The sequence below is a fragment of the Megalobrama amblycephala genome, linkage group LG9 (genome assembly GCF_018812025.1).
Source record: "Megalobrama amblycephala isolate DHTTF-2021 linkage group LG9, ASM1881202v1, whole genome shotgun sequence".
In the NCBI taxonomy this organism is placed as follows: Eukaryota; Metazoa; Chordata; class Actinopteri; order Cypriniformes; family Xenocyprididae; genus Megalobrama; species Megalobrama amblycephala.
This window is the reverse complement of record NC_063052.1, coordinates 27,168,732-27,176,441: the sequence shown is the minus strand read 5'-3', so window position 1 is coordinate 27,176,441 and position 7,710 is coordinate 27,168,732. Positions and strand designations below refer to the sequence as shown.

The 7,710-nt window shown below is 42.2% G+C and overlaps 1 pseudogene; it reads right to left on the bottom strand.

The window, feature by feature from the left end:
- Positions 1-2,635: 2,635 nt before the first annotated feature.
- Positions 2,636-5,534, bottom strand: LOC125275498 (annotated as a pseudogene).
- Positions 5,535-7,710: the final 2,176 nt, after the last annotated feature.

Below are 7,710 nucleotides of genomic sequence, written 5' to 3'. Positions count from 1 at the left end.
CATATTTTCAATGAGTTTAATACTTTTACTCCAATATTTTTTTATGTGCTGCATCGTTACTCGTTACAATTATAAAAATGTTATGAATCATTTCATTCCAAACCCACATTACCACTGCCAGAACGGTGGATGACAGGTTTGATGAAGCTGGCACATCATTGAGCGAATCAAGCGATTAAGAAGACTGCGCGTGCTCCCGTTCTGCCTTTTGATCAGCGAAAAAGATGGACGAACCAAAAACACCACCTTCCATCCCATCAGTAAGTTAAGCCCTTTTGCTAACTAGCGACATGCTGCGGTGTTCACTTAACGTTAACTAGCTATCATGAAGGCTGTCACGCAGCGCGTTGAATGGTATTTTTGACCCATCACTAATGTCAACTTTCTCTTGTTTTATGACAGCCTACTGTTGCCAAAAATAAATCATAGAGCATGTCTCCTTTGGTGCTGCTTAATCACACGCCCGTTTTTATAGTGTAGTAGTGTTTTATAGGTTAATGGTAGTATAGATTTACACTGACATAACTAATGCAGGAGTTTTCCTGCACTGAAATGTTTTTGGCGGCTGCCAAAGCCTTATTTGTACGGTGGTGAGTGATGCGCGCGCATTCACCGTCTTAAAACAACATGAGCGCTGTCTTGCTCTCAAATTGCTCTCTATTTGTTTACATAGTTAATGTGCACTGTGAAGTAACATATACAAACAATGAACAGCTGTATTTTTATTAACTAAGATTAACAAAGATTAATAAATACAGTAACAAATGTATTGATCATGGTTAGTTCATGTTGGTTATTAGTCTAATACATTAACTAATGTAATGTTAACAAATCAAACCATATTATAAAGTGTTACAAACAAATCATTTACTCAGAACACCTCTTGAAATGAGAATATAAGTGTGCTTAGCCCATTTTTTTAGTAAGAGTGGTTAGTAAGATTTAATCTTAATGAACTACAGTATTTTCAGGTTATTTATATTACAATGTGTAGAACAATTACCTAAAAAAATAATTTAGCCTAGTTTAGACTGGAGTGAGGTGAAAACAGAAAAAAAGTGCAAAGCAAGTTGTTGTTAGCTAGCTGTTAATTTTATTCAATTGTATATGGTAGAAAATTAGACTATTAGTCAAAATAAACTTTTTGGTAATGAAATCAAAGTGCTGACAACAAACAAAGCATTTCAACTTGTCTGCATCTCAAGTGGTACTTAATCACACTTAATCTGTTTTTGTTTACAAAAAGTTTCAATCAATTGTGATTGTCCTTTAGGTTTATCATATGAAATAATAAAAACAATATGATGTTCAAACATTTGACTACTTTCTTTAATAACTACATAACACAATACTTGTACTTTTACTTTCAGTACTTGAGTAGTAAATTTTAAAATAAACTTCTTGCAATACTTAAGTACAAAAAATGTTGAATACTTTAGTACTTCTACTTAAGTGTGGTGCTTAAAGAGCACTTCAACTTCTACTCAAGTCACTTTTTTGATAGAGCACTTGTACTTTTACTCAAGTCTCGGTCTCTAGTACTTTATACATCTCTGTTGTCCGTACAGTTGTTGAACAACACATACACAGCACGAGATGACACTTCTATGAGAGGTGTGGCTTCCAAGGTCAGTCCTAGTTTTAGGCAGGTCCTGGAAGGTTGGAAGAAGCCTAGCTTACTGTTAAGGGTCTGGCCAGGTCGCATGTTGAGGCGGACACTGACACTCTTGCTGTAAGCGGGGATTGTGGCTTCTTGCTCGTTGATCATGGCGCATGCATCTGGTATTGTTTGACCAGATCGAAGATTCTTGAGGTTGACTGAAGATGTCAATTGGTGTGACAAGGGAGCCCATATGACGTCATTCACGGTGTCAACGCAGGCGTTGAGACGGACCATGATGTCTGCTCCTATGTAGATGTCATGAGGCAGGTTGGGGACAACCAGGAAGTAGTGACTCAAGAGTCTGTCATTCCATCGTATGTCTGCAGCACAGACGATCTTGGAGGTAGCCATAGTTGTTGAACATGGATTGAGAGGGAAGCGGCTATGCTTCGAGACGTGTGATATGCTCTGATTTGTCTGCATCAATGTTCTGAAGAGCTTCAGGCTGATAGCTGAGTTTTCAGCCCACAGGGCTAATGCTGCATCAGGCACTGATATGTCTTGGACATTTATGGCAGTCATGATTCGGAGGGAACCTGAGTCTGACGCTTGCAGTGAGCAGAGGAATGGGTCTTGGTTCTTGTTGTTTGAAGTGGAACTTGCTCTTGACTTTGAACTTGCATCGTCAGTCAGTGGATGGGGGACGGTGTCTGTGACTTGACACTGCGATTCATTGGAGTTTACTGACTGGAGGGGCAGAGGCTCACGGACTTGTGTCCATATCTTCAGGTGTTTGAAGTCTATTAAGGGTTCAAAGCGGTTAAGCAGGTCTTTCCCAATGAGGAGAGGATATGTGTTGAGGGGTGAGACGTATACTGGGTGAACAAGGTTCATTGGTCCCACTGTTAGGTGAATTGGGGCCACATGTTTTAGTTGTAGGCCTGTGTGGGAATATGCTTGGAGGTTCAGCTCATACCTTTGAAGTTTGAAGGTTCCGTTAGACCTCTTTGTTCTGTTTTGGACTTCAAGGAGTTCTGTTGACATTAGGGTGATGTCAGCTCCAGTGTCGAGGAGGGCTTCGACCTTGATGTGTTGTTCGATGATAACGGAGAGGTAAAACTTTCTTGCTATACCTTTCTCAATGAGATCACCTAGGAGTTGGGGGACTGGAGTTTGGGATGATAGAGGTAGGATGTCAGCATTTATTTCATTTTCTTCGGAGGAGTGGCAGACGACCAAGACAGCACTTTCAGGAACTGGAGTGGTTTCCACAGCAGGTGTTTGTTGGATGCTGCTGTGATCTGACCCATCAGGTGTTGGATCAGTTTCTGACTGTTTTGCAGGATGTTCAGGTGGGACTTCTTGCCCGTTTGAAGTTATGGTGCTTGTGGTTCTCTGGGAGAGAGATGAGGTGCTGTTCTCTGGGGTATGTTGAGTCAGGTGGTCGCTGCCATCTCGTCCGGCCGCTAGTCAGGATGAATCTGGTTTCTTTTTCTCTTCCCACTTCCGGTCGTCCTCCTTCCGTTGGAAGAACTCTTTCATCATCATTTTCATCAGCTCTTGAGAGTCGAAACAAGGTGAAGTCTTTTGTTCTGGTATGGATTCATTTGGAGCTCTGTCAGCTTGGAATCTTTGTGAGTTTTTTCGTCGATTCCTTGGGCTGGTTGCTCCAGGGTGTGTTTGTCGTTTTCCCTTGGATTCCCATGAGCTTTTTCCTCTGGGGTTTCCAAATGAGCTTGGCTGGTTCCAGGTTTTCTCCCAATGACTCTCATGAGTTTTTGGTTGGTTCCATGAATTTTCCCAGTGACGTCCAGGTGAGCGTTGTCGTCCACGTGGTCCATCCCAGCGGTTGTCTCTCTGTTTAGGTCGAGTACCAGTGTGGGAGTCCCACTCTCTGTTGGACGAGGGTGCATTCCACTCTTTGGGTGTCGGCTCGGCAAAGTCTTGATGCTGGGTGCCCTCAAGGGCCAGCCCTTGACTCTGAGTGTTGAAGTCAAGAACTGCTGTTGTTTTGGTGCCCTTTTCTGAGGCCATCTTCTGTTTGCAGAAGGCTTTGTGTGCCAAGTCTCTTAATTGTTGAGCACTCATTGTGCGTGGACAGGCGAGGACGCCAAGATGGTGGCTCACCGCAGGATGGAGGTTTCTCAGAAAGAGAGTTTTGAAGTTCAATTCCTCCTCCATGTTCTGTTTGTTGCGAGACCCGAAGTATGCTAGCCTGAGTCAGCTATAGAAGACTTGAGGAGATTCATGACGACCTTGTTTTGTTTCCAGGGCAGCCACTAGTCCTTGTTCTGACTCAGGGTCAGCGAACTCTTTAATGAGGGCTTCTCGGAGCAGGTGGTAATCAGTCTTTGTGTGGGCAGGCTGCCGGTCCAGGAAGCTGCGCACTTCAGAGCTGGATGTGGCTCTGAGCAAATAAAGTCTATCTTTGTCAGTAACATTGGGTCTCATTTCCAGATGGAAGTCAATATCTTGCAGATAACTCTGAACATTTGGACTACCTGGCACATTTGGAGTGAATTTGCCAATGTTTCTAGCAAGCTTGTCAAGGTCTCGGAGGTCCAAGCCATGAGATGATCTGTGGCTGGCTGGAGCACGTTCTTTTAGCTTAGCGGGGAGGTAGGATTCTTCAGAAGGAGCTGGTGACTGTTTTGGCACTGGCCCCTTCTGATCATGTGCCAGTCCGGGACCAGGGGAGCCGGTCCTGCTTGGCAAAGGTGAAGTCGGTGTCCGACGTGTTCTTGATGGCTCACAGCGCAATTCATATGCATGCTTGAGTTCCTCTTTAATACTGTCGGACTCTTCCTTGATGTAGTCAAGCTGTTGTTTTAGGCGGTTGACCTCATTTCTTGACTCATTCAGGTGAGTTTCGAGAGCTTTAATTCGGCTGTTCTTGTCTCTGAAGTCAGCCTTTGCTTTTTCCAGTAGCTGTTCTGCGTACTGTAGCTTGTCGGAGAGATCAGCGTAGTCTGCTCTGCCTCGTTCCATTTCTTGCGTAGTAGCTGCTAGGGTCTCTTTTAGCCTGTTGATCTCCTCTTCGGCGCCTTGTTCCACTTCATCAGGCTCTTCTCGTCGTTCCTGAGCCTCCAGCTCCAGCTGTTCGATGCGCCGTTGTGCATGTGTCAGCTCCTGCTGGCGATGGGCGGCTTGCCTGACGCTTAGTTTGAGGGTGGCGATGAGTGTGTGGCTTAAGGAGCCGGTGATCTTGGCTAGTTCTTTGTGACTGTAGCTCTGGCTTGGGTCCTGTTTCATGAGGCTTGCTATGTTGTCATCCAGCTGGTCCTGTGTCTGATGCTTTAGTGTTTCAGCGGCCTGAGGTAAGAGGCTGTCTGTTACAACACTTAGCCAGGTCTCCAGATCCTCCCAGTGTCCAGCAGGGTCTGTTGTGCGAGACATGTTTTGGCACTGCGAGGAAGGTCTAAACCCGAAACTGACACAGACCTTGAAGAAAAGAACAAAACAAAACACAACAAAACAAAACAAACAAGCAGGGCAAATCAAAGGTGTAAGGGTGCAATGTCAAGTGTGGGCTAATGGGAATGAGTAATGAGTGTGTAAATGTGCAGGTAAGACTGGTCCTCGACTGTGGTCCTCTCGTGGATGTGCTTCTAACTCGGAGTCTCTGCGAAAAGAATCAGTAAGCACACACAGATAGCACAGCTAGAGAACAGCAGAAGAAAAGAAGAGCACGAAACAAACAGAATAGCATTTAGCAAAGAGCAGAATAATAATGGGGTGCTTCCAGTTTCCCTATAAAATGAAGTTTTGTCTTTAACACTGTTTGCAGAATGAGTTTTGTAAAATTTAATTTTAGAAGGATGGTTCTAGACAGGGGTTTTGAAAAGGATTTCAAAGTACCAGGACTGTGATTGTTATTAAAATTCCCTTCGGGGCGAAAGAAAAACAATAACAATGACAGTATTGGTTTCTCAGCTAGTATGATTGACAACCATGCACCACTTAAAGCGTTTCTAGACGCGTGCTCTAGGTTTATGGACGCCTACCAGTCTCCTTGTTGACCTGCTCGAGCCTAGGCTGGGTAGGATAACAGGATGAGGAGGGAAGGTAAAGTGAGTGTCATACTATTTTAAAAGAAGTGTTCCATTTCCCAAATATTTGTTAAATATTTCTCAAACACTCTGCTTTTATGACTTTCACAGGTACAAATCCAAAAACCAGCAGCAGTAGTCAAACCAGAAGAGGACAGCTGAGAGAGAGAGAGAGAGAGAGAGAGAGAGAGAGAAGAAGAAAGAGAGTGAAGTTTTGCTCCCAAAATTTGGAAAAATTACAGGGTTGACAGAGTGGTGGCGCTAGGGAGTCGCTACACCTAGGGGGTTGGCTTACTGCGCTAGCAGGAGAAGTCAACTGACCCAAGTATTGAGGGAGACCCCAAAATTTTCCTTTAAATAAATAAATTAAATCAAAGACTGAGGGAGTGAAAGTCTGAGACTAAACTTTATTTTAAATGAAATTTTGGATTCAAATTTGGAAGTTGTGAATTAAAATTGTAATGGGTTCAGCATTAAACATTGAGAGCAATTATAATCAAATTAATTAATCAAGTATCATCTGAATTAGGGAAGCCCAAATCCTAATTAATGACTAATGAAATTAAAATTTCAAAGCCATAATTATTAGTTAATGATTACAATTGACAGATGTTGGTAAGGAACTACCATTAAATTAATCCACAAATATCCTTACCATATAAAAAGCAAAACTGCAATTGATTATGAAATTGATTTACAATTAAAATTGAAATCAAATTAACATTTCCAATCAAAAATTCATATTCCCAGATGTCATTAAAATCAATAAGAGCAATTACAAATAACATAAAATGTCATTAAAATTAGGACGATTGCTAAACAAAACAGTGTTTAACTGACAAGAGTAAATTTAGGAGAGAGAACTCTCAAACAAATGATATTAAAAACCAGGTTTATTAATTTAACATTTGTTAAGTTCTTTCAAATGAGAGGAGATGAGAAAAGATAAGATGTGCAAGTTAGACAGAGAGGGAGGTGAAAGCACTAGAGTGAATTAAAGTTCAGTAAGAAAGAAGTCATTCCAACATTGCAACATCGCATTCAGACCACAAAATGCTATGCTGGCCACTAGCCCTTTAGCAATGCTACTAGCTTTACATAGACTGTAATGCAACCGCGCTAGTTTTAGCTAGCTCAGCTTGTGCTAAGCTTTGTTTACACACAGTTGAATATGGCGCTGGCAGACTGCGCATGCGCACTTAAAGGTTACCCCGGGAAAGGTTTCTTAGGGCTTCCGGGTTACAGCTGTCACTGTCGTGGTGACCGTGACGCACAACAAAGAGTACGCTTGTTCTATACTCTTTGCCTACAGATAACGAACATACAAAATCACATTAATCATTGAACTGACGGCGCAGTTCTCAGTGACAATGAACCATTCAGCTTCTCATGTTCCAGAGCTGAACAACCCCCACACGTTAGAGTGAGGCACATTAATCCACAGATTTTTCTGCAATTAATAATAGTAACATTACTGAGATCTCGGCGATCTGAATTATTCGTGTCAGTTTCTGGACACGCAACAACATGCAGGATTTACTGCAACAAATACTTGATCAAGAATTTTCAAAATAATCCCATTCAAATCAAACTCAGACACGTAGTGTTTAGAGTATTAATATCTCATCTCACGAATGAGCGGATATAGGCGGCACATTAGGTAGCTACTCTCTAATGTAACCATGCAGGGATTTTAGCTTAGTTGAAATAACATTGGAACACGCAATATTATCCACTATAGCTACAAGGCCTTAAAAGGAACCAAAGCAAGGAACACGCTTACTCTGTCCTGGTGCGCTCTCATGCGACTTTCCTTTTGTCTTGGCAGACAATCTTAGATTCATTTACTGCAGATTTAACAACAACAACAAAAGGCACAGACAAACAACTCGAGTTCAGATTTCATTCATCCGCCGCGCCTTATGTGCAATCATTGTAATGACGATCAAAAGCCTCATTTCTGTTTCTAATCTATCTTCCGGATCAATAGAAAAGATACAATCACACAAGTTACTTGTTTTGTGTGCAAATTAGATTAAACTGCACAAATTTTTCTCC